At 38.1% G+C, this 23571-nt stretch overlaps 1 protein-coding gene across 2 annotated transcripts in view; it reads left to right on the forward strand.

The window, feature by feature from the left end:
• LOC106091806 (alpha-tocopherol transfer protein-like) overlaps positions 1-23571 on the forward strand; it is a 51331-nt gene that overhangs the window by 21333 nt on the left and 6427 nt on the right. Inside the window, exon 1 of one of the 2 annotated variants that reach the window (XM_059360168.1) lies at positions 575-709. The exons of the other annotated variant lie outside the window; for it this stretch is intronic. The gene's annotated coding sequence lies outside the window, so the exon portion shown is untranslated. Of the gene's footprint in view, positions 1-574; positions 710-23571 lie in introns of those variants that run through there. 2 annotated transcript variants of the gene reach the window in all.

Here is a 23571-nt window from a genome sequence, read left to right on the forward strand (position 1 = left end):
GTGTGTGTCATTGCAAAAAAAAAAAACAAAAATAATGTTTTAAGACCATGTGCTATCGAAAACACAATCTATGACTAAATTGTGGCTTAAGACGTAAATTACCGCATATCTTTATGTTCATTTGATGTCTGTCTGTCCTTTCAACTGTGGTGGATGTTTCTGTCAGCATGTAGTACAACATTTGCCATATGTGAAATTTTCATTCATTCATTTATGAATCTTTGTACGCTGCAATAATTCGGCAATTTATGCAACTTATCAACCAGCCAGCCAAGAAAGAGTACACCGTGTACTATTGAGTTAAATGTAGCAATTGCTTAAATGTCTTAACAAATAGCCCAAAAACATATGGCCATGCTCATTATAGCACAGTATAACAGCCAGACAGACTGACAGTCCGTCTATTTGTCGTTGTGACGGTTGCCAAGTCGTTGATATTTCCATTCATTTAACGTCATCAAACAAAAATCACACACGCTTTTTTTTTTTTGTTAATTGTTCACATGTCTTGTAATACAAAACAAAATGATTAACAATATTTCGGTTGTGGCAGATCTGTTGTGCGTTTTTTTTTTCTCTCCTTCGTTCATTTTTGTTACTGAGGTGGTATTTAGCCCAAAGCCTTTTGCTTCAGTTCATTCCTACTGAAATTGACAAAAAATGATGCAGTCAACAAGGGTAGCTTAAGCCATGGTTTACCCTGGTATCTGTAAGTTTATTGTGAGTTTTTCTTCTTTTTTTTAAATTAAATGAATTTTATAAATTATGTGTAAATATGTGATGTACTGAAAGAAATAATGGCACATCACTTGAATTCCACCATATTGGAGATGGTTGATAAAAATGTGAATTACGAATTGTTCGATTAAAGTCTTTGACATGGTTTTCGACATGTATGCTGGGATGCACTTGGTTCATGGGATTCCATGAAGCATTTCCATTTGAAAGGAAAAATATTGGAGTTGAACTTTATTTAATTAGATTTTTTTTTATAAATTTAAAATTGCATTAAAACAAGCAAAAGTGTGCTAAGTTCGGCCGGGCCGAATCTTATATACCCTCCACCATGGATCGCATTTGTCGTGTTCTTTTCCCGATGTCTCCTTTTAGGAAAATAAAGGAAATTAAAGGATAAAAGAAAAGAATTGCTATGCCATTAAAGCTATATCAAGTTATGGTCCGGTTCGCAACATAATTAAATTGAATATTGGAGACCATAGTAGAAGTCATTGTGTAAAATTTCAGCCAAATCTAATAAGAATTGCGCCCTTTAGGGTTTTATAGAGGAGCTGTATTAGGCTATAGACCGGTTCAAACCATATTTGTCTCCCATGTTGAAGGACATGGGAGAAGCCGTTCTACAAAATTTCACAAAAATCGGATAATAGTTGCGCCCTCTAGAGGCTCAAGAAATCAAGATCCCAGATCGGTTTATATAGCAGCTATATCAGGTTATGGACCGATTTGAACCATATTCGACACAGTTGTTGGAAGTCATAACGAAACACGTCATGCAAAATTTCAACGAAATCGGATAAGATTTGCGCCCTCTAAGGGCTCAAGAAGTCAAGACCCCAGATCGGTTTATATGACAGGTATATCATGTTATGAACCGATTTTACCCATACTTAGCACAGTTGTTGAAACTCATAACGAAACACGTCGTGCAAAATTTCAGCCAAATCGGATAGGAATTGCGCCCTCTAAGGGCTCAAGAAGTCAAGACCCCAGATCGGTTTATATGAGAACTATATCAGGTTATGAAAACATTTCGCCCCTACTTGGCACAGTTGTTGGTACTCATGGCGAAATACGTCGTGCAAAATTTCAGCCAAATCGGATAGGAATTGCGCCCTCTAGAGGCTCAAGAAGTCAAGACCCCAGACTGATTTGGTCCGTACTTAGCACTTGGTTGGAAGTCGTAACAGAACATCACATGCAAAATTCCAAATCGGACAAAAATTGCGGCTTGTAAAGACTCAAGATGTCGAATCGGCAGATCGGTTTATATGGGAGCTAAACCAAGCTGCACTTATATTTTACTAAGTGCAGTTGTTGGAAGTCATAACAGAAAACTATGCGCAAAATTTTAGCCAAATCGGACAAAAATTGCGACTTGTAAGGGCTCAAAAAGTCAAGTCGGGAGATCGGTTTATATGGGAGCTATATCAGGTTATAGACCGATTTGAACAGTATTTGACAAAGTTGTTGGAAGTATTGACAAAACACCGCATGCAAAATTTCAGCCAAATCGGACAAAACTTATGGCTTCCAGGGCCTTCAAGAAGTCAAAATGGGAGATCAGTTTGTTTGGGAGCTATATCAAGTTATAGACCGATTTGAACCTTATTTGGCAGAGTTGTTGGAAGTCATAAGAGAACACTATGTGCAAAATTTTAGCCACATCGGATAAAAATTGTGCCTTCCAGGGGCTCAAGAAGCCATATCGAAAGATCGGTTTATATGGGAGCTATATCAGATTATAGAATGAATTGAACCGTACTTGACACAGCTATTTTAAGTCATTAGAGAACACTATGTGGAAAATTTAAGCCAAATCGGACAAAAATTGTGTCGTTTTGTATGGGAGCTATATCAGGTTATAGAACGATTTGAACCGTATTTGACACAATTGTGGCTTCCAGGTCTTCAAGAAGCCAAATCGGGAGATCGGTTTATATGGGAGCTATTGGGTTGCCCAAAAAGTAATTGCGGATTTTTTAAAAGAAAGTAAATGCATTTTTAATAAAACTTAGAATGAACTTTAATCAAATATACTTTTTTTACACTTTTTTTTCTAAAGCAAGTTAAAAGTAACAGCTGATAACTGACAGAAGAAAGAATGCAATTACAGAGTCACAAGCTGTGAAAAAATTTGTCAACGCCGACTATATGAAAAATCCGCAATTACTTTTTGGGCAACCCAATATATCCAAATCTGAACCGCTTTGGCTCATTTGCAATTCCCAAGGATCTTCATCGATAGTTTGTATCTGTGCAAAATTTCAAAAGGCTAGCTTTACGCTTTCGACCGCTATCGTGCTTTCAGCAGAGGGACGTACGGACGGACATGGCTAGATCGACACATAATGTCGAATATATATACTTTATGGGTTCGCACATCAATATTTCGAGGTGTTAGGAAGGTAATGACTGGATTAATATACCACCATTCTATGGTGGTGGGTATAAAACGATTATGGAAGGTATACATTCAGTGTATGTATTATATTTTCATACCCAGGTGTTGCAACTCGAAATATATATCTAAGACCCCGTAAGCTATATATATTCTTAATCGTCATGACATTTTAAGACGATCTAGCCCTGTACCTCCGTCTGTCGAAAGCACGCTAACTTTCAAAGGAGTAAAGCTAGGCGATTAAAATATTGAACAAATACTTCCGATCTTGGGTCTTGACTTCTTGAGCTTCTAGAGGGCGCAATTCTTATCCGATTTGACTGAAATTTTTTTATATGGTGTTCTGGTATCACTTTCAACAATTGTGGTAACCATTGTTCAAATCGGTTCATAACCTGATGTAGCTGCCATATAAACCGATCTCCCGATTAGACTTCTTGAGCTTCTAGAGGGTGCAAGTCTTATCCTATATGGTTGAAATTTTGCATATATTGTTTCGATATGACATCCAACAACTGTACCAAGTATGGTGTAAATCAGTTAAAAATCTAATATAGCTGCCATAAAAACCGACCTTGGGTGTCTAGAGGGCGCAAATCTTATCTAATATGGTTGCAATTTGGCATATGTTGTTTTGGTATGACTTCCCACAACTTTTCCAAGTATCGTCTAAACTGATTGGTTACCTAATATAGCTGCCATATAAACCGATCTCCCAATTTGACTTACTGAGCCTCTTAAGGGCTCAATTATTTATCGATTTGCCTGAAAGTTTGGAGGTGATGTTTTTCTATGGCTTCTGACAGCCATAACAAGTACGGTCCATATCGGTCAATAACTTTATTTCAGTCAAATATATTTGAAAAACTCATTCAAAGAACTTTCATAATTAAGCAGTAGTCATTTTCACCAAACAACAAACTTTTCAGCAGTAAGCCTGCTGCTCTGAAATTGCATAACTACTGCTGTAATAGCAGAACTACTGCTGCAATAGCAGCAAAATTAACTACTAATATTCAGCAGACAGTTATAGCCATTTTCAGTAGACTTTTTTCTATGAGTGCATTATCTCCGAAACAGTCATTCCCAATTATTTTAATAGCGCCCGATGGACCGACACAATAGATTTTTTTATACCCTCCTCCATAGGATGGGGGTAACACCTCGAAATATGCATCTAAGACCCCATAAAGTATATATATTCTTGATTGTTATGACATTCTAAGTCGATCTAGCCATGACCGTCCGTCTGTGTGTCGAAAGCACGTTAACTTTCGAAGGAGTAAAGCTAGGCTCTTGAAATTTAACACAAATACTTTTTTTTTTTGTGTAGGTCAGTTGGGATTGTAAGTGGGCCAAATCGGTCCACGTTTTGATATAGCTGCCATATAAACCGATCTTGGGTCTTGTCTTCTTGAGCCTCTAGAGCGCGCAATTCTCGTCCGATTTGACTGAAATTTTGCACCTAGTTCTTTATAATCACTTCCAATAACTGTGTTAAGTATGATTCAAATCGGTTCTTAACCTGATATAGTTGCCATATAGACCGATCTTGGATCATCACTTCTTGAGGCGCTGGAAGGCGCAATTCTCATCCGATTTGGCAGAAATTTTGCATGAGGTGTTTTATTATGATTCCCAACAACTAGTATGGCGCAAATCCGCAAATAACCTGGTATAGCTGCCATATAAACCGATCTGGGATCTTGGCTTCTTGAGCCTCTTGAGGGCGCAATTCTCATCCGATTTTGCTGAAATTTTGTACAACGGCTTCTCTCATGATCAATAGCTTGATACAGCTCCCATATAAACCGATCTCCCGATTTTGCTTCTTGAGCTCCTACACTTGCACTTGTTTGCTTCGGCAGCCATCTTAGCGCAGAGGTTGGCATGTCCGCCTATAACGCTGAACGCCTGGGTTCGAATCCTGGCGAGACCATCATGAAAAAATTGTTCAGCGGTGGTTATCCCTTCAAATACTGGCGACATTTGTGAGGTACTATGCCATATAAAAACTTCTTCCCAAAAAGCACTGCGGCACGCCGTTCGGGCGCGGCTATAAGGTGGTCCCTTATCATTGAGTTTAAAACTTGAATCGGACAGCACTTATTGATATGTGAGAAGTTTGCCCCTGTTCCTTAATGAAATGTTAATGGGCAACATTTGCCCATTGCTTGTTTGCTTAGCTAGAATTCTTTTAATGACGACAAAACATTCGTCTATTCAAAAGTTCTATTTATCATTTTTCTTCACCTTAAAGGGCAATTGACATTAGGCGATTGGCAACCATAATGATACTTTTGTTTTAGATTTTTTTTTTCGACAATTATCACAACGCTTTTATTTAATCCAAAAATGAACAAATTGCAACAACCATCAAGCATGCGATTAAGTCCAAATAAATTGTGCAATTAAACTCGTAAATGGTTATGGTACAAGAACGTACAACTATTTTTAAACAGACAAATAGTCTGTTTAAGAGTAATAGTCATTAGCAACAATTTTAAGGAAAAACTAGAATTTGTTAACAAAAAAAAAAAAAAAAAAAAATAACCTTCAGATTGTCTGCGGAAATTGCAATTGCATCTTGTTGACAAACAAGTTAGGGTTTCCTCAACACGCATTAACCATTCAAGTGATTGAAGTCTGTCAAGCACGTTCGGTGAACGCACTATTGCAGTCATTATGAAGTTATTAGTAAAATAGATTTTGAAATAATCTCAACAATTTTGCGAAAGGTATGTGGCATTAGCGAAAGAAACGGAAACTGAAACCTAGTGTAATATTCATTATTATGTATATCGACTAGCTGAACCGGGCCCACTCCGCTGCATCTTCTTTCCGAAAGTGGGTGTGAATTTCGTGCTCCACTCCCAAATACCTTTCAATTGAGCCCCATATTGTCATGATCGGTAAATATGTATGTCCAATTTAGTGATGTTTTCGGGGGTGTGGTGGTCCCCCAGACACTTAGCCCTAAAAAAAAACAAGTAAAACCGTGCTAAGTTCGACCAGGCCGAATCTTATATACCCTCCACTATGGATCGCATTTGTCGAGTTCTTTTCCCGGCATCTCTTCTTAGGCAAAAAAAGGATATAAGAAAAGATTTGCTCTGCTATTAGAGCGATATCCAGATATGGTCCGGATTGGACCACAATTAAATTATATGTTAGAGACCTGTGTAAAATGTCAGCCAATTCCAATAAGAATTGCTCCCTTTGGGGGCTCAAGAACTAAAATAGAGAGATCGATTTATATGGGAGCTGTATCGGGCTATAGACTGATTCAGACCATAATGAATACGTATGTTGATGGTCATGAGAGGATCCATCGTACGAAATTTCATGAAAATCGGATAATAATTGCGATCTCTAGAGGCTCAAGAAGTCAAGATCCCAGATCTGTTTATATGGCAGCTATATCAGGTTATGAACCGATTTGGACATTATTTGACACAGTTGTTGAAAGAAAGAATAAAATACGTCTTGCAAAATTTCTGCCAAATCGGATAAGAATTGCGCCCTCTAGAAACTCAAGAAGTCAAGTCCCTAGATCGGTTTATATGACACCTATATCAGGCTATGGACCGATTTGAACCGTACTTGCACAGTTCTTGGAAGTCATAGCGAAAAACGTCGTGCAAAATTTCATTCCAATCGGATAAGAATTGCGCCCTCTAGAGGCTCAAGAAGTCAAGACCCAAGAACGGTTTATATGGGAGCTACATCAGGTTATGGACCGATTTGAACCTTATTTGACACAGTTGTTGGATATCATAATAAAACACGTTGTGCAAAATTTCATCCCAATCGGATAAGAATTGCGTACTCTAGAGGCTCAAGAAGTCAAGACCCAAGATCGGTTTATATGGAAGCTATATCAGGTTATGAACCGATTTGGACCTTATTTGACGCAGTTGTTGAAAGTAAGAATAAAATACGTTTTTCAAAATTTCTGCCAAATCGGATAGGAATTGCGACCTCTTGAAGCTCAAGAAGTCAAGTCCCCAGATCTATTTATATGACAGCTATATCAGGCTATGGACCGATTTGAACCGTACTTGCACAGTTCTTGGAAGTCATAGCGAAAAACGTCGTGCAAAATTTCATTCCAATCGGATAAGAATTGCGCCCTCTAGAGACTCAAGAAGTCAAGACCCAAGAACGGTTTATATGGAAGCTATATTAGGTTATGGATCGACTTCAACCATACTTAGCACAGTTGTTGGACATCATAACAAAAGACGTCATGCGAAACTTCATTCCAATCGGATAAGAATTGCGCCCTCTAAAGGCTCAAGAAGTCAAGACCCAAGATCGGTTTATATGGAAGCTATATCAGGTTATGAACCGATTTGGATCTTATTTGACACAGTTGTTGAAAGTAAGAATAAAATACGTTTTGCAAAATTTCCTCCAAATCGGATAGGAATTGCGACCTCTAGAAGCTCAAGAAGTCAAGTCCCCAGATCTGTTTATATGACAGCTATATCAGGTTATGCACCGATTTGAACCATACTTTGTACAGTTGTTGGATACCAAAAAAAAAATACTACGTGCAAAATTTCATCGCAATCGGATAAGAATTGCGCACTCTAGAGGCTCAAGAAGTCAAGACCCACGATCGGTTTATATGGCAGCTATATCAGGTTATACACCGATTTGAACCATACTTGGCAAAGTTGTTGGATTTCATAATAAAACACGTCGTGCAAAATTTCATTCCAATCGGATAAAAATTGCGCACTCTAGAGGGTCAAGAAGTCAAGACCCAAGATCGGTTTATATGGCAGCTATATTAAAACATGGACCGATATGACCCATTAACAATACCAACCAACCTACGCTAATAAAAAGTATTTGTGCAAAATTTCAAGCGGCTAGCTTTACTCCTTCGGAAGTTAGCGAGTTTTCGACAGACAGACGGACGGACGGACAGGCGGACGGACATGGCTAGATCGACATTAAATGTCGCGACAATCAAGAATATATATACTTTATGGGATTTCAGACGAATATTTCGAGTAGTTACAAACAGAATGACGAAATTAGTATACCTCCCATCCTACGGTGGAGGGTATAAAAATATCAGCATAGTGCTCCAAATTGTTGGTTGTCACACAAAATTTTGCCTTAATCGCAACACACATCTCCGAGATCTAGCGTTTTTTAAAATTACAGTAAGGGGGAGAGTCGGCCCCCCTTCAGATATCAAAAAATTGTGTACCCTAATTTCACCATGGAATCATTATGCACCATCTGTGATAAGTTCAAGAAAATCGGTTCAGCCGTTTTTGAGTCTATACGGAACAGACAAACAAACAAACACAAATTGTATTTTATGTATAAGAAGAAACAGTATAAGATCATGTAACACATGAATAATTGGTCCATGATCGATGTACAGATCTAAAGCCACTCTCAAAGGTTCCAGTAATGTCACGTACCAAACATCGGAAAAGTGTATAAAATGAAACTTAAGCATTGCTGTGTTACCCTTAGCACGTTAAGGGTATAAGTTCGTCCTTCTAACCAACGGCAATTCATCGGCAGCTGCTGCTTTGTTATTCTTAAGCCGGGCGACTGCTATACTCACTTCATTATGGCTAGGCGGCATATACGTTGGCTCTAGGGTATTCAAGTCATCTGTTTTTATACCCTCCACCATAGGATGGGGGTATACTAATTTCGTCATTCTGTTTGTAACACCTCGAAATATGCGTCTATGACCCCATAAAGTATATATATTCTTGATCGTGATGTCATTTTAAGTCGATCTAGCCATGTCCGTCCGTCTATCTGTCTGTAGAAAGCACGCTAACATTCGAAGGAGTAAAGCTAGCCGCTTGAAATTTTGCACAAATACTTTTTATTAGCGTAGGTAGGTTGGTATTGTAAATGGGCCAAATCAGTCCATGTTTTGATTAGGTGCCATATAAACCGATCTTGGGTCTTGACTTCTCGAGCCTCTAGAGGGCGCAATTCTCGTCCGATTTAGCTGAAATTTTGAACGTAGTGTTCTAGTAGTAATTCCAACAACTACGCTTAGAATGGTTTTAATCGGTCCATGTTTGGATATAGCTGCCATATAAACAGATCTTGCGTCTTGACTTCTCGAGCCTCTAGAGGGCGCAATTCTCGCCCGATTTTATGGAAATTTTGGACGTAGTATTTTGGTATTACTTCCAACAACTGTGTTAAGTTTGATTCAAATCGGTTCATAATCTGGTATAGCTGTCATATAAACCGATATTGGATCTTGACTTCGTGAGCCAATAAAGCGCGTAATTCTTATCCGATTTGGCTGAAATTTTGCATGAGGTGTTTTCTTATGGCTTTCAATAACTGTGCTCAGAATGGCGTAAATCGGTATACATATAAATCGATATGGGATTTTGACTTCTTGAGCCTCTAGAGGGCGGAATTCTCACCCGCGCATAGAACTCGACAATTGCGATCAATGGTGGAGGGTATATAAGATTCGGCCCGGCCGAACTTAGCACGCTCTTATTTGTTCTCTTTCAGGATGTGCTTATACTCAAGCTTTGGGTCTGTTATTGCATAGCTCATCCAGCGGTGGCATTTTGAAATATATGTCAGAGTGGGAGTTATTTTTCCCCTTTTTTTGTTGACTTTTAAGTTAAGGCTTATTTCTCAAAATCCCCCGCTCTGTCTCTCGATGAAGTAATTTCAAATTAACTATGGTTTTTCCACAAATAAATATCTTTGTCTTGAAAAGTGCCGCAAGTGAGTTTACTGGCAGAAGAAGTTTTTGTTTACTTTCAACCCGCAGCAGTCATTACACATCGCTTATGGAAGCTAACAAGTTTTTCTGGTGTTAAGGTACTTGCCTTTGCTGGACTCCATGGCAAGTTGGCTAAGACCGCCATTGCAGCTTCATTAGACCGAACACCATGAGAAAAAGGCATTCAGAATAGTCAGCGAAAGATAGACAATGTTTAGGTTTCGCATAAAAAACAAACGCTAATGTTTTTTTGCCCCCCCATTACATAGAAAAAGCCTTTGTTGTATCTCTTGAGAGCTTTGTGAAGGTAGTTTTGAATAGATTTTGGTTAGCAGGTAGATAGGCTGGTAGGGGAATGTGATTGTTGCGGTTTTCTTGGCGTTATGTTGCATATGACCAAAGCAAATGCAGTCAAGCAACGAACCAGTCTTTACAGGTCCATTACAAGCCAAGAGATGTTGGGCAATCTATTTGTCTATGATACTGCCCGACCAAACTGCCATGTGTAGACAGAGATTAATCTTAAGATGCTTATTTTCCTTTTTTTTTTTTTTTTTTGGGAGAGGAATTTGTGTTTTTGCCTATTTTTGTTCAATTTTATAGAGTCGAACTCACGTTCAAGATGCATAACCCATTAAAACGATCAGGTTTATGATTTGTTATGATGATATCAATCAAATCTAACCAATTATGTTGATCGATGAGAATTATCATGGAATGTTCATAGCAAATCAATGTTGATGCTCATATCGGAATGCTGCATAAGCAATGACGTTGTTTTTTGGGGAAGATTTATGGTTAATATAAATATAAAACTATTTTAGATAATATAAACAAGTAAAAGCGTGTTAAGTTCGTCTGGGCCGAATCTTATATAGCCTCCATCATGGATCGCATTTGTTATTTGGGTGGTTTCTCTTTATAGACAGATACTAAACAAGTAAAAAGGCGTTAAGTTTGGCCGGGCCGAACTTTGGATACCCACCCCCTCGGGCATATATGTAAACCACCTTTCGTCAAAATCCAGTGAAAAATGCATACCTCACGCCCCATAGCAGCTATATCGAAATATGTTCCGATTTGGACCACATACTAATAAGTACAAGTCATTGTTCAATTGTGTATAACAAAATATTGGTCTTTTTGGTACCTATATCTAAAAATAAACCGATCTGAACCATATACGACACGGATGTCGAAAAGCCTAACATAAGTCACTGTATCAAATGTCAGTGAAATCGGATTATAAATGACAGCTATATATATGACAGCTATATCCAAATCTGCACCGATTTGAACAAGGTTGCTGAAAAATGTCGAAGAGCCTTACACAACTCAATGTCCCAAATTTCGGCAAAATCGAACAATAAATGCGCCTTTTATGGGTCCAAAACCTAAAATCGAGAGATCGGTCTATATGGCAGCTATATTCAATCTGCACCGATCTAGACCAAGTTGAAGAAGGATATCGCAGGGCCTAAAACAACTCACTGTCCCAAATTTCGGCTTCATCGGATAATAAATGTGCCTTTTGTGGGCCCAAAACCTTAAATCGAGAGATCGGTGTATATGGCAGCTATTTCCAAATCTGAACCGATCTGGGCCAAATTGAAGAAAGATGTCGAGTGGCTTAACACAACTCAATGTCCCAAATGTCAGCAAAATCGGATAATAAATGTGGCTTTTATGGGCCTAAGACCCTAAATCGGGGGATCAGTCTATATGGCAGCTATATCCAAATCTGGACCGATCTGGGCCAAATTGGAGAAAGATGTCGAAGGGCCTAACACAACTCACTGTCCCAAATTTCAGCAAAATCGGACAGTAAATGTGGCTTTTATGGGTCTAAGATCCTAAATCGGAGGATCGGTCTATATGGCAGCAATATCCAAATATGGACCGATCTGAGCCAAGTTGACTAAGGATATCGAAGGGCCTAACACAACTCACTGTCCCACATTTCATTAAAATCGGATAATAAATGTGGCTTTTATGGGCCTAAGACCCCTTATCGCAGGATCGGTCTATATGACAGCTATAATCAAATCTGGACCGATCTGAGCCAAATTAAAGAAGGATGTCGAAAGGCCAAACACAACTCACTGTCTCGAATTTCATCAAAATCGGATAATAAATGTGGCTTTTATGGGTCTAAGATCCTAAATCGGAGGATCGTTCTATATAACAGCTATAACCAAATCTGGACCGATCTGAGCCAAATTAAAGAAGGATGTCGAAAGACCAAACACAACTAACTGTCCCAAATTTCATCAAAATCGGATAATAAATGTGGATTTTATGGGCCTAAGACCCTTAATCGGAGGATCGGTCTATATGACAGCTATAACGAAATCTGGACCGATCTGAGCCAAATTAAAGAAGGATGTCGAAAAACCAAGCACAACTCACTGTCCCAAATTTCGGCCAAATCGGATAATAAATGTGGCTTTTATGGGCCTAAGACCCTTAATCGGCGGATCGGTCTATATGGGGGCTATATCAAGATATAGTCCGATATGGCACATCTTCGAACTTAACCTGCTTATGAACAAAAAGAATCTGTGCAAATTTTCATATCTCTATTTTTAAAGACTGTAGCGTGATTTCAATAGACAGACGGAGGGACAAGTCTAGATCGTCTTAGATTTTTACGCTGATCAAGAATATATATACTTTATAGGGTCGGAAATGGATATTTCGATGTATTGCAAACGGAATGACAAAATGAAAATACCCCAATCCTTGGGTGGTGGGTATAAAAATTAGGCCTTAATTTAATTTCAAATAAAAATTCAATGCAATAAAGCCCCTAACGGAAAATGAAATATGGCCCTAAACTTTTATACATGAAACACAAACAAGTGTTCAACTTCATATGAACTATTAAAACCCCATATTTGGAAATGAAACAAGGTCCTATCTATTTTTTTGGTGTTTATTTCTGTTTGCTAAAATTGTGGAGTTTCTTCATACAGGGAGCAATAGATTACTGTTACCATTTATTGAATGAAATTTGGGACAGTGAGCTGTATTAGGTCAGTCAACATCCCATTTCAATTTGGACTATATCGGTCCAGATTTAGATCAAGCTGTCATATAAGACCGATCTCCTTGATTTAAGGTCTTGGGCCTATAAAAGGCGCATTTATTGTCCGATGTCGCCAAAATTTGGGACAGGGAGTTGTGTTAGGCCCTTCGACATTTTCCTGCAATATGGCACAGATCGGTCCAGAATTGGATATAGCTGCCATATACACTGAACTCTCGATTTAAGGTTTTAGACCCATAAAAGGCGCATATATAGTACGATGTCGCCAAAATTTGGGACAGTGAGGTAAGTTAGGTTCTTCGACAGCCCTCTTCAATTTGGCCAGATCCGATATCGCTTACGGTAAGGCCCGTCGACTTCCAAACCAGATCTGACCATATTTGGATATAGTTTCTATATAGACCGATCTGGCGATTTTTATACCCACCACCGATGGATAGATTTTGGGCCCATAAAAGGCGCATTTATTGTCCGATGTCACCAAAATTCGGAACAGTGTGTTATGTTAAGACCCTTGACATACATATGCAATATGACACAGATCGGTCCAGATTTGAATATAGATGCCATATAGACCGATCTCTCGATATTAAAATTTGGGCCCATAAAAAGCGCATTTATTGTCCGATTTCGCCGAAATTTGGGACAGTGAGTTACGTTAGGCTCTTTAACAAATTTCTGCAATTTGGCCCAGATCGGTCCAGATTTGAATATAGCTGTCATTTAGACCGACCTCTCGATTTAAGGTTTTAGACCCATAAAAGGCGCATTTATTGTCAGATTTCGCTGAAATTTTGGGACAGGGAGTTGTGTTAGGCCCTTCGACAGCCCTCTTCAATTTGGAACAGATCGGTTCAGATTTCGATATAGCTGTCATATAGACCAATCCCTCAATTTAAGGTTTTGGACCCATAAAAGGCACATTTATTGTCCGATGTCGCCATAATTTGAGACAGTGAGTTAGGTTAGGCCCCTTGACATCTCTCTGCAGTATGGCCCAGATCGGTCCAGATTTGGATATAGCTGCCATATAGACCGATCTCTCGATTTAAGGTTTTAGACCCATAAAAGGCGCATTTATTGTCCGATTTCGCTGAAATTTGGGACAGGGAGTTGTGTTAGGCCCTTCGACAGCCCTCTTCAATTTGGAACAGATCGGTTCAGACTTCGATATAGCTGCCATATAGACCAATATCTCAATTTAAGGTTTTGGACCCATAAAAGGCACATTTATTGTCCGATGTCGCCATAATTTGGGATAGTGAGTTAGGTTAGGCCCCTTGACATCTCTCTGCAGTATGGCCCAGATCGGTCCAGATTTGGATATAGCTGCCATATAAACCAATCTCTCGATTTAAGGTTTATGGGTCCATAAAGGGCGCATTTATTACCCGATTTCGCCGAAACTTGGGATAGGGAGTTGTGTTAGGCCCTTCGACATCCCTCTTCAATTTGGCCCAGATCGATTCAGATTTGGATATAGCTGTCATATAGACCGATCTTTCGATTTAAAATCTTGGCCCCATAAAAGGCACATTTATAATCCGATATCGCTGAAATTGGGCACATTGACTTATGTAAGGCTTTTCGACATGCGTGTCGTATATGGTTCAGATCCGTCTATATTTGGTTATGTCTACTAAAAAGACCAATATTTTCTTCTACAAAATTGAACAATGAATTGTACTTATTAGACCTCTTAATATACGTGTCCAATTTGGTCCAAATCGGGTCATATTTCGATAAAGCTGGGACATAAATAATGCATTTTTCACCGGATTATGACTAAAGGTGGTTTACATATATACCCGGGGTGGTGGGTATCCAAAGTTCGGACCGGCCGAACTTAACGCCTTTTTACTTTTTAAAAGCTAATAAAGACCCAACAAGTGAAATAAAGTCACATGTATCGTTGTTTGTTATAAAAGTTTGGGGCCTTATTTCATTTTCCGTTTGGGCTTTATTACATTGGGGCTTTATTTCATTGGGTCTTTATTTCATACCACTGCTCTGTATACTTATCAATGGATCTATCACTCTTCACTGTGGGTGCTACAGACCAATGCAGTAAATCATAAATGTGTATGTGTATGCTGCCCACCTATGCCCGCATGCATAGGAAAAACATACAGACGCACACGTACAGTGTACGCAACTTCGTGTTGCTTCGTTCGGCCGACTCTATCTCAAAGCTATTGGTTTTTTCAATGGTGGTAGTGTGCCCATTACTGCACTAAATTATAATACTCTGTACCACAGTAGTGGTGAAGCGTATAATGATAAAATCGGAAGACATATGTTTTAGCTTGTTCGACGTGTCTTATCGATCTAGAATGTACATATGGTTTTAATAGGGTTTAAGGTTTGAATTTACTCCTCCTGGATTACCCTCCGTACTCCTACCAATTGTGCCCCATTCCTAAATCAATTAAACGCTCAATTGTGTATGATTCACATTTTTCTCTTCAACTCTCTAACAGATATTGGAATAATCTGAAGCCTAATTCCAGGCCTCGACAAATTATGATGGCTGTAAATATTTTACCAGCAAATACAAAAACATAAATGACTGGTCATTATATCTGGAAAATAAATAATCTCAAAATTAGGCATGCTGGTCAAACCGGACAAATAAATGTTTGGCCCTTAAGCAGCATTCATAGATGGGCGGCGAAAAAAGGTGTTTTTTTCCGAAATCAAAAGGCACACACCTCTTGAATTATGAATGGCTTCGGTAGTTTTGTTTATTGCAACACCTTAAGGTAGTAACGTTCACATTTTAAACGGGCATGAACAAAAAAGCAAACCTAAAAATAAAGCCTAACAAAAAAAATTATTCAAATTCATGGACCCACAACAAACATACATAGCTCTAATGAACGGACCAAAGAGAAGTCAGCTTCTTTCTTTGACCTTGTGCCACAACAAACATTGGCTGACCAAAATACAAAAAAATCTTCAAACAAACAGGCTGACACATGAACGGACATTTGCCTGGCTAGAAAAAAATTCAGATGATGACAAGCAAACAGATGGTTGATTGTCTGGTTGATCGTTTATCAATTTATTATGATATTAACATGCATAAATAGATGCCATGCGATATTAGGGAGCCTCATGTGGAAAAACGCCAATAATTTTATCAATATTGATATGTAATTATACATGATGAGAAAAGAAATCTTGATGGGAGTATTGAGTATACACCGCCTAACTAAAATGAAGTCTTAAACTACAAGTAGGCAGCAGAAGCCTATGGTTCGCCTGCAAACCTATTCAAGACTGAAGGCAACACGCTTGTAATGCGTACACATTAACTTGTTTGCACAATCTATATATTGGGTTGCCCAAAGAGTAATTGCGGATTTTTCATTTAGTCGGCGTTGACAAATTTTTTCACAGCTTGTGACTCTGTAATTGCATTCTTTCTTCTGTCAGTTATCAGCTGTTACTTTTAGCTTGCTATGGAAAAAAAGTGTAAAAAAAGTATATTTGATTAAAGTTCATTCTAAGTTTTATTAAAAATGCATTTACTTTCTTTTAAAAAATCCGCAATTACTTTTTGGGCAACCCATATTATATGATCAGTTCACAATATGGTTTCTTCCCATCGCATGCAAAATGATGAAGAAATGTTCATTTGTAAGCCATAAAATCATCGACACTGTCCTTCTTTGTCTCACACATACTCACAAACGACCCGATCGATGATCAGCCCAATCATTTTCAGTCTTTAACCGCCCAGTAAGCAACCCATAGGCTCCAGCTGCCTTCATATTTCCACTGGATTTACTGTAAATTTCAACTCAATTTGGCTTGACGTTAACTGTGTGGAGTGAGTGATGATTTACACTTACGGGATTGAAATTACGCTCAAACCCTGACGTACGAAACTCCAAGTATCCGAAGGGGGCCATCCCCAATCCGAATCAAAGGCAACTCAAATATACAAGGTGGCAGATTGGCACACCATTGGACTCATAGAAAATCTATTTTGGGGTGAATCACACTGCTTCCCAGCGGTGGATAGAAATGTGCAGCAGGTTTTTATAATGCCAGCAAATATGTCTGGAGGCATTCCAAAGTCATACGCACTCGCTTTCAAATTTACATGCCGTGTCATTGGCGAAGAGGGCATCACATAACACTTCTACTATAAGCACTTATATAAGCCCTGCTGAAAGAGGGCTTAAATAATGCCTTCTAAAAATTTGCTCGTTTTTATACCCTCCACCATAAGATGGGGGTATACTAATTTCGTCATTCTGTTTGTAACACCTCGAAATATGCGTCTAAGACCACATAAAGTATATATATTCTTGATCGTCATGTCATTTTAAATCGATCTAGCCATGTCCGTCCGTCCGTCCGTCTGTCTGTCGAAAGCACGCTAACTTTCGAAGGAGTAAAGCTAACCGCTTGAAATTTTGCACAAATACTTTTTATTAGTGTAGGTCGGTTGGTATTGTAAATGGGCCAAATCGGTCCATGCTTTAATATAGCGGCCATATAAACCTATTCTCTTGACTTCTTGAGCCTCTAGAGGGCGCAATTCTCATCCGATTTAACTGAAATTTTGCACGCAGTGTTCTGGTAGCAATTCCAACAACTGTGTAAAGGATGATTAAAATCGGTTTATAATCTGGTATAGCTATCATATAAACCGATATTGGGTCTTGATTTCTTGAGCCAATGGACCGCGCAATTTTCATCCGATTTGGCTGAAATTTTGCATGTATTGTTTTGGTATCATTTTCAACAATTGTGCTTAGTATGGCGCAAATCGGTGCATAACCTGATATAGCTGCCATATAAACCGATTTGGGATTTTGACTTCTTGAGCCTCTAGAGGGCGCAATTTTCATCCGATTTGGCTGAAATTTTTAATTAAGTGTTTTGTTATGACTTTCAATAACTGCAAGATTCGGCCCAGCCAAACATAGCACGCTCTTACTTGTTATACCCACCACCGTAGGATAGGGGGTATATTCATTTAGTCATTCCGTTTTCAACACATCGAAATATCAATTTCCGACCTTACAAAGTATATATATTTCGGATCGCTGTAAAATTCTAAGACGATTTAACGATGTCCGTGTGTCTGTCCGTCTATCCGTCTGTCCGTCCGTATGTTGCAATCACTCTAGAGCCTTCAAAAATTGAGATATTGAGCTGAAATTTGGCACAGATACGTCTTTTTGATGCACGCTGGCTAAATTCTTGGACGGGTCAAATCGGACCATATTTGGATATAGCTGCTATATAGACCGATTTTCCGATAAAGGGTCTAATGCCCATAAAAACTTTATTTTTCATCCGATTTTGCTGAAATTTAAAGCAGTGAGTAGTTTAAGGCTTCCCGATAACTGACCTAAATATGGTTCAGATCGGACTATATTTAGATGTAGCTACCATATAGACCGATCTCCCGATAAAGGGTCTGAAGGCCATAAAAGATTTATTTTTTAACCAACTTCGCTAAAATTTGAAACATTCGCTTATTTTAAGCCTCCCAACATCTGACCTAAATATAGATTAGATTGGTTCATATTTAGATATAGCTGCCATATAGACCCTTCTCCCGATAAAGGGTCTGAAGCCCATCAAAGCTTTATTTATTACCCGATTTCGGTGAAATTTAAAACAGTGGGTTATTTTAAGCCTCCCGACATCTGACCTAAATATGGTTCAGATCGGAATATATTTAGATATAGCTACCATATGGACCGATCTGCCGATAAAGGGTCTGGAGCCCATAAAAGCCTTATTTTTTAACCGGCTTCGCTTAAATTTGAAACAGTGAGTTATTTTTAATCTCCTTAGCTACCATATAGACCGATCTGGGGTCTGAAGTCAATAAAAGCTTTATTTATCACCCGATTTCGCTGAATTTCAAACAGTAGGTAGGTTAAAACCTCCTATCATCCGACCTCAACATGGTTCAGATCGGACTATATTTAGATATAACTGTCATATAGACCGATCTGCCGATAAGTGGACTGAAGCCCATTAAAAGCTTTATTTATTACCCGATTTCGCTGAAATTTAAAACAGTGAGTTTTTCTGAGCCTCTCGATATCCGACCTTAATATGATTCAGATCGGTTTGTAATTGGATATATCTGCCAAAAAGACCAATATTTTGTTTTACAAATTTTAATAGTGACATATATATTAGACCACTCAATATCCGTGCCGAATTTGGTTATCCAATTTTCTTAAGTTATCCAATTTTCACAGGATTGAAACGAAATTGGGCTTACATATATACCCGAGGTGGTGGGTATCCAAAGTTCGGCCCGGCCGAACTTAATGCCTTTTTTACTTGTTTTTTTTTCGCGTATGCAAAATCTATTTAGGATTAGATCACACTACCTATATCTAAGACCATATAACATTTATCATATCTGTAGAATAATAAGACTGCACCAAAAATTAATTTGATATACAAACTTGAATACCCCCCTCAATACAATTATTGCCGCGTTTGCCCTAAGCCTTTACGTCAAAGAATTTCTATGACAACAGATATTCTCCTTCCTTTTCTTGAAGACAAAACCAACAGCTGGTTATTACAACTGCTATCACATATCACAGATACTTCCAACTTACATATCAACTCCAATCGATGATGGATTTGATCAAACACAAAAGACCATAATTTTTCAAATAATGCGATTAGTCAAATAAGCGATACGCATTATGCTAATCAAACTTGAACTCTAAAAATGTATAAAAAAAATAAATCCTCCATTGTAAGCCTACAATTAAGCTGACAAAACACAGACAAAAGGTATGGCTATCAACCAAAAGCATATAACAATCAATCAGTCAATAATTCATTCAATCATCATCATCTATATTTATTGTGGCCATTGACCTTCTGATGCATTAGGAAAAATTGTCGTAAAATTGTAAACCAACATTTCTTTGTTTCAATGCAAAGAGGTTAACCACAAGCATTCATCCTATGACAAGTCCATAAAAGAGTTTTCATTGATCTTCAATTTACACTTTTATTGGGAATTTATTAACCATAATCCATAATCCCATATCCATGTTCAATGTTTGATATGTGAGAAAAAGGCATGAAAGCATATATTGTTGTAATGCTAACTATTCTTAATTAAAAAAAAAAAAAACTTAAAACATTTACCATCTATTGTTTGACTTAAAATCAAGAGTTAATAAAAACTCTTATACATGTTAATTAGCGGCTTCAAGAGACGCATGGCAAAAATCAAAAGCAACCTTGATTTGTTTGATCAATCAATAACAAAACCTTTGGAGTTTAAAGATGTTACTAAGCGATGTTTGTTTAACTCATGAAAAGTTTATTTAAAACAAACCGACTCTAAAGCTAAGGAATTTTAAAGTGGCTTTTAATTAAAAATGTCGTCAAAATAAGTTTTACAAACAACAATAATGTGAAAAAGTTATTTTAGTACCAATTTTTATAGAAATCCAGCCTTGTCGGCAAACTATAGAAAATAAGTGAAAACGTAGTTCGTCTGGGACGAACCCAGGATTTCCTTTACCATCAATTTTACTAAATTTTTTTGCTAAACATCTCAGTTTATATGTTTTGCGCTAAATTTATTTTGAAGAATCTAACGAATTGATGAGGTTTCTGAAGACTCAAAACACAACTCGAAGGATCTGTTTGTAGTAAGCTATACATATCTAAGGACCTTTTTAAGACTAACGGGAATAATGATTTCAAAAAAGTAATTTTATCCTTGAAAAAAATTTTTTTAAAATTGATTAAAAAATAGGTTTTTAAATTGGAGTGTCTGTAATATCTGGCTAAAAAAACCATACCCATAGTTAAAAAATGTTGGCCACCGCACAAATAACTACCAAATAACTAACCTTTTGTACCATCTACCGTATAGCGCCATGTGTAAAATATCCACTATACACTTTGAAGTTATCAGTCAATATTTGGTGTTAATGTAGGATTTTTTTGAAGATAAAAAATTGTACATCCAATTGGAGTAAGGTTAGCTTGAAAAGAGGGTGCAGATATTAATCCGCCTCATGCCACTATGGACATACGCCTAAGCCAGTAATCGGCTTGTTGTACGCTCTAAAAACTATAAAGTAACCCCAAAATATTGGGTTGCCCAAAAAGTAATTGCGGATTTTTTAAAAGAAAGTAAATGCATTTTTAATAAAACTTAGAATGAACTTTAATCAAATATACTTTTTTTCTAAAGCAAGCTAAAAGTAACAGCTGATTACTGACAGAAGAAAGAATGCAATTACAGAGTCACAAGCTGTGAAAAAATTTGTCAACGCCGACTATATGAAAAATCCGCAATTACTTTTAGGGCAACCCAATATATGGACCAGTTTGCGTTAACGGAGAATATAGGCGGCGTATGAACCACGAGCTGTATGAGCTGTATGACGACGATAGCATAGTTACACGCATCAAAATACAACGGCTGCGTTGGCTAGGTCATGTTGTCAGAATGGATGAAGATGCTCCAGCAAAGAAGTCTTTTGAAGGCAAACACGGTGGTACACGCAAACCGGGAAGACCAAAAGCCCGATGGGAAGATCAAGTTGTGGGAGACACCTCGAAACTTGGTGTCATAGATTTTAAAATGAGCGCAGAAGATCGAGGCGCTTGGAACGCTATTCTACGTTCGGCTAGTGGAAGAAATATTTTGTCATAGCCAATTAAAAAAAAAAAACCCCAAAAAAGAAAATTTTAAGTTTGGAATTCCGTGCTACTTACAAATTCTTAATTTTTTCAATACCACTCCCCTAAGTACCAGTATCTGTTAGAAGCGAAACCCGGGCAATGCCAAAGAAATGCTCCAACGTCTCATCATCTTGTCCGCATGCCCTACACATGCTATCACCTGCCGCACCGATTTTACATAAGCGAGCCCGTAGTCCTATGTGTCCCGTTATGATACCAATAGCTATACTGACCTCCTTCTTGCTTCCTTTCAGTAATAGCCCCGTCTTCTCACGATCTGGATCCCCCCATAGGATTTTCGCCGTCCTACCGACCGTTTCGCTGCTTCAACAATGTTGCATGCGCATTCGTCGCCCACTCCCTTAACTTGGACTGCATCGACCCGGAAGGCTTCGGGTTAACCAAGTTTATTGACGGCAGTCCTCTGGCATTTACCGCCAATTCGTCTGCCCTTTCATTTCCCCTTACTCCGTTATGGCCGGGATAACAATTGCGACTTCCAAGGAATAACAATTGTGACTCCCATGGGGTTCAAGTCGTAATACAATTGTTGGAAGTCATAGCAAAACACTTTTTGCAAAATTTCAACCAGATCGGATAACAATTACGGCATCCAGGGGCTTAAGAAGTTAAATTAGGAGATCGGTTTATGTGGAAGCTATATCCAAATCTGAACCGATGTGGCCCATTTGTAATCACCCAACAACCTACTCCAATAAGACGTCTCTGTGAGAAATTTAAAGCGAATATCTTAATTCGTTTGACAGACGGAGGGAAAGTGGGTACAATAAACTTCCTTACATTAGTATTGATGCCTATCAATACCAGCTCCTTCATTACTGACATCGGTTTAACATTATCTTCATTATTATACCCTCGTAGAAGGAAATGGACCTTAATTCGTGACTCCATCAAAAATCCATTAAAAAACGAAATTTCACTTGGTAAACATAAAATGGCTGTATCTCCTTAGCTATGCGTCGTACAGAAAAATGGGCCTTAATTCATGGCTCCATCAAAAATCCATTAAAAATCGAAATTTCACCTGGAAAACTTAAAATGGCTGTATCTCCTTAACTATGCGTCATAGAGGGAAATGGGCCTTAATTTGTGTCTCCATCAAAAATTCAATAAAAATCGAAATTTCACTTGGAAAACTTAAAATGGCTGTATCTCCTAAACTATGCATCGTAGATGGAAATGGGCCTTAATTCGTGACTCCATTAAAAATCGAAATTTCACTTGGGAAACTTAAAATGACTGTATCTCCTAAACTATGCATCGTAGAGGGAAATGGACATTAATTTGTGACTCCATAAAAAATCCATTAAAAATCGAAATTTCACTTGGGAAACTTAAAATGACTATAACTTCTTAACTATGCGTCGTAGAGGGAAATGGGCCTTAATTCGTGACTCCATCAAAAATTTGTAAAAATCGAAATTTCACTTGAAAAACTTAAAATGACTGTATCTCCTAAACTATGCATCGTAGAGGGAAATGGACGTTAATTTGTGACTCCATCAAAAAACCATTAAAAAACGAAATTTCACTCGGAAAACTTAAAGTGGCCGTATCTCCTTAACTATGTGTCGTAGAGGGAAATGGGCCTTACTTAGCGACACCATCAAAAATCCATTAAAAATCGAAATTTCACTTGGAAAACTTAAAATGGCTGTATCTTCTTAGCTATGTGTCGTAGAGGGAAATGGGCCTTAATTCGCGACTACATCAAAAATCCCTTAAATATCAAAATTTTACTTGGAAAAGTCGATCTAGCCATGTTCGTCCGTCTGACAGTCTGTCTGTCTGTGTAAAGCACGCTAACTTTCAAAGAAGTAAAGCTAGGCTCTTGAAATTTTGCTTCGTTTTGGTGTAGGTTGGTTGGGATTGTAAAAGGACCACATCGGTCAATGTTTTGAT

This window comes from Stomoxys calcitrans, chromosome 1, assembly GCF_963082655.1.
Source record: "Stomoxys calcitrans chromosome 1, idStoCalc2.1, whole genome shotgun sequence".
Lineage (NCBI taxonomy): Eukaryota > Metazoa > Arthropoda > Insecta > Diptera > Muscidae > Stomoxys > Stomoxys calcitrans.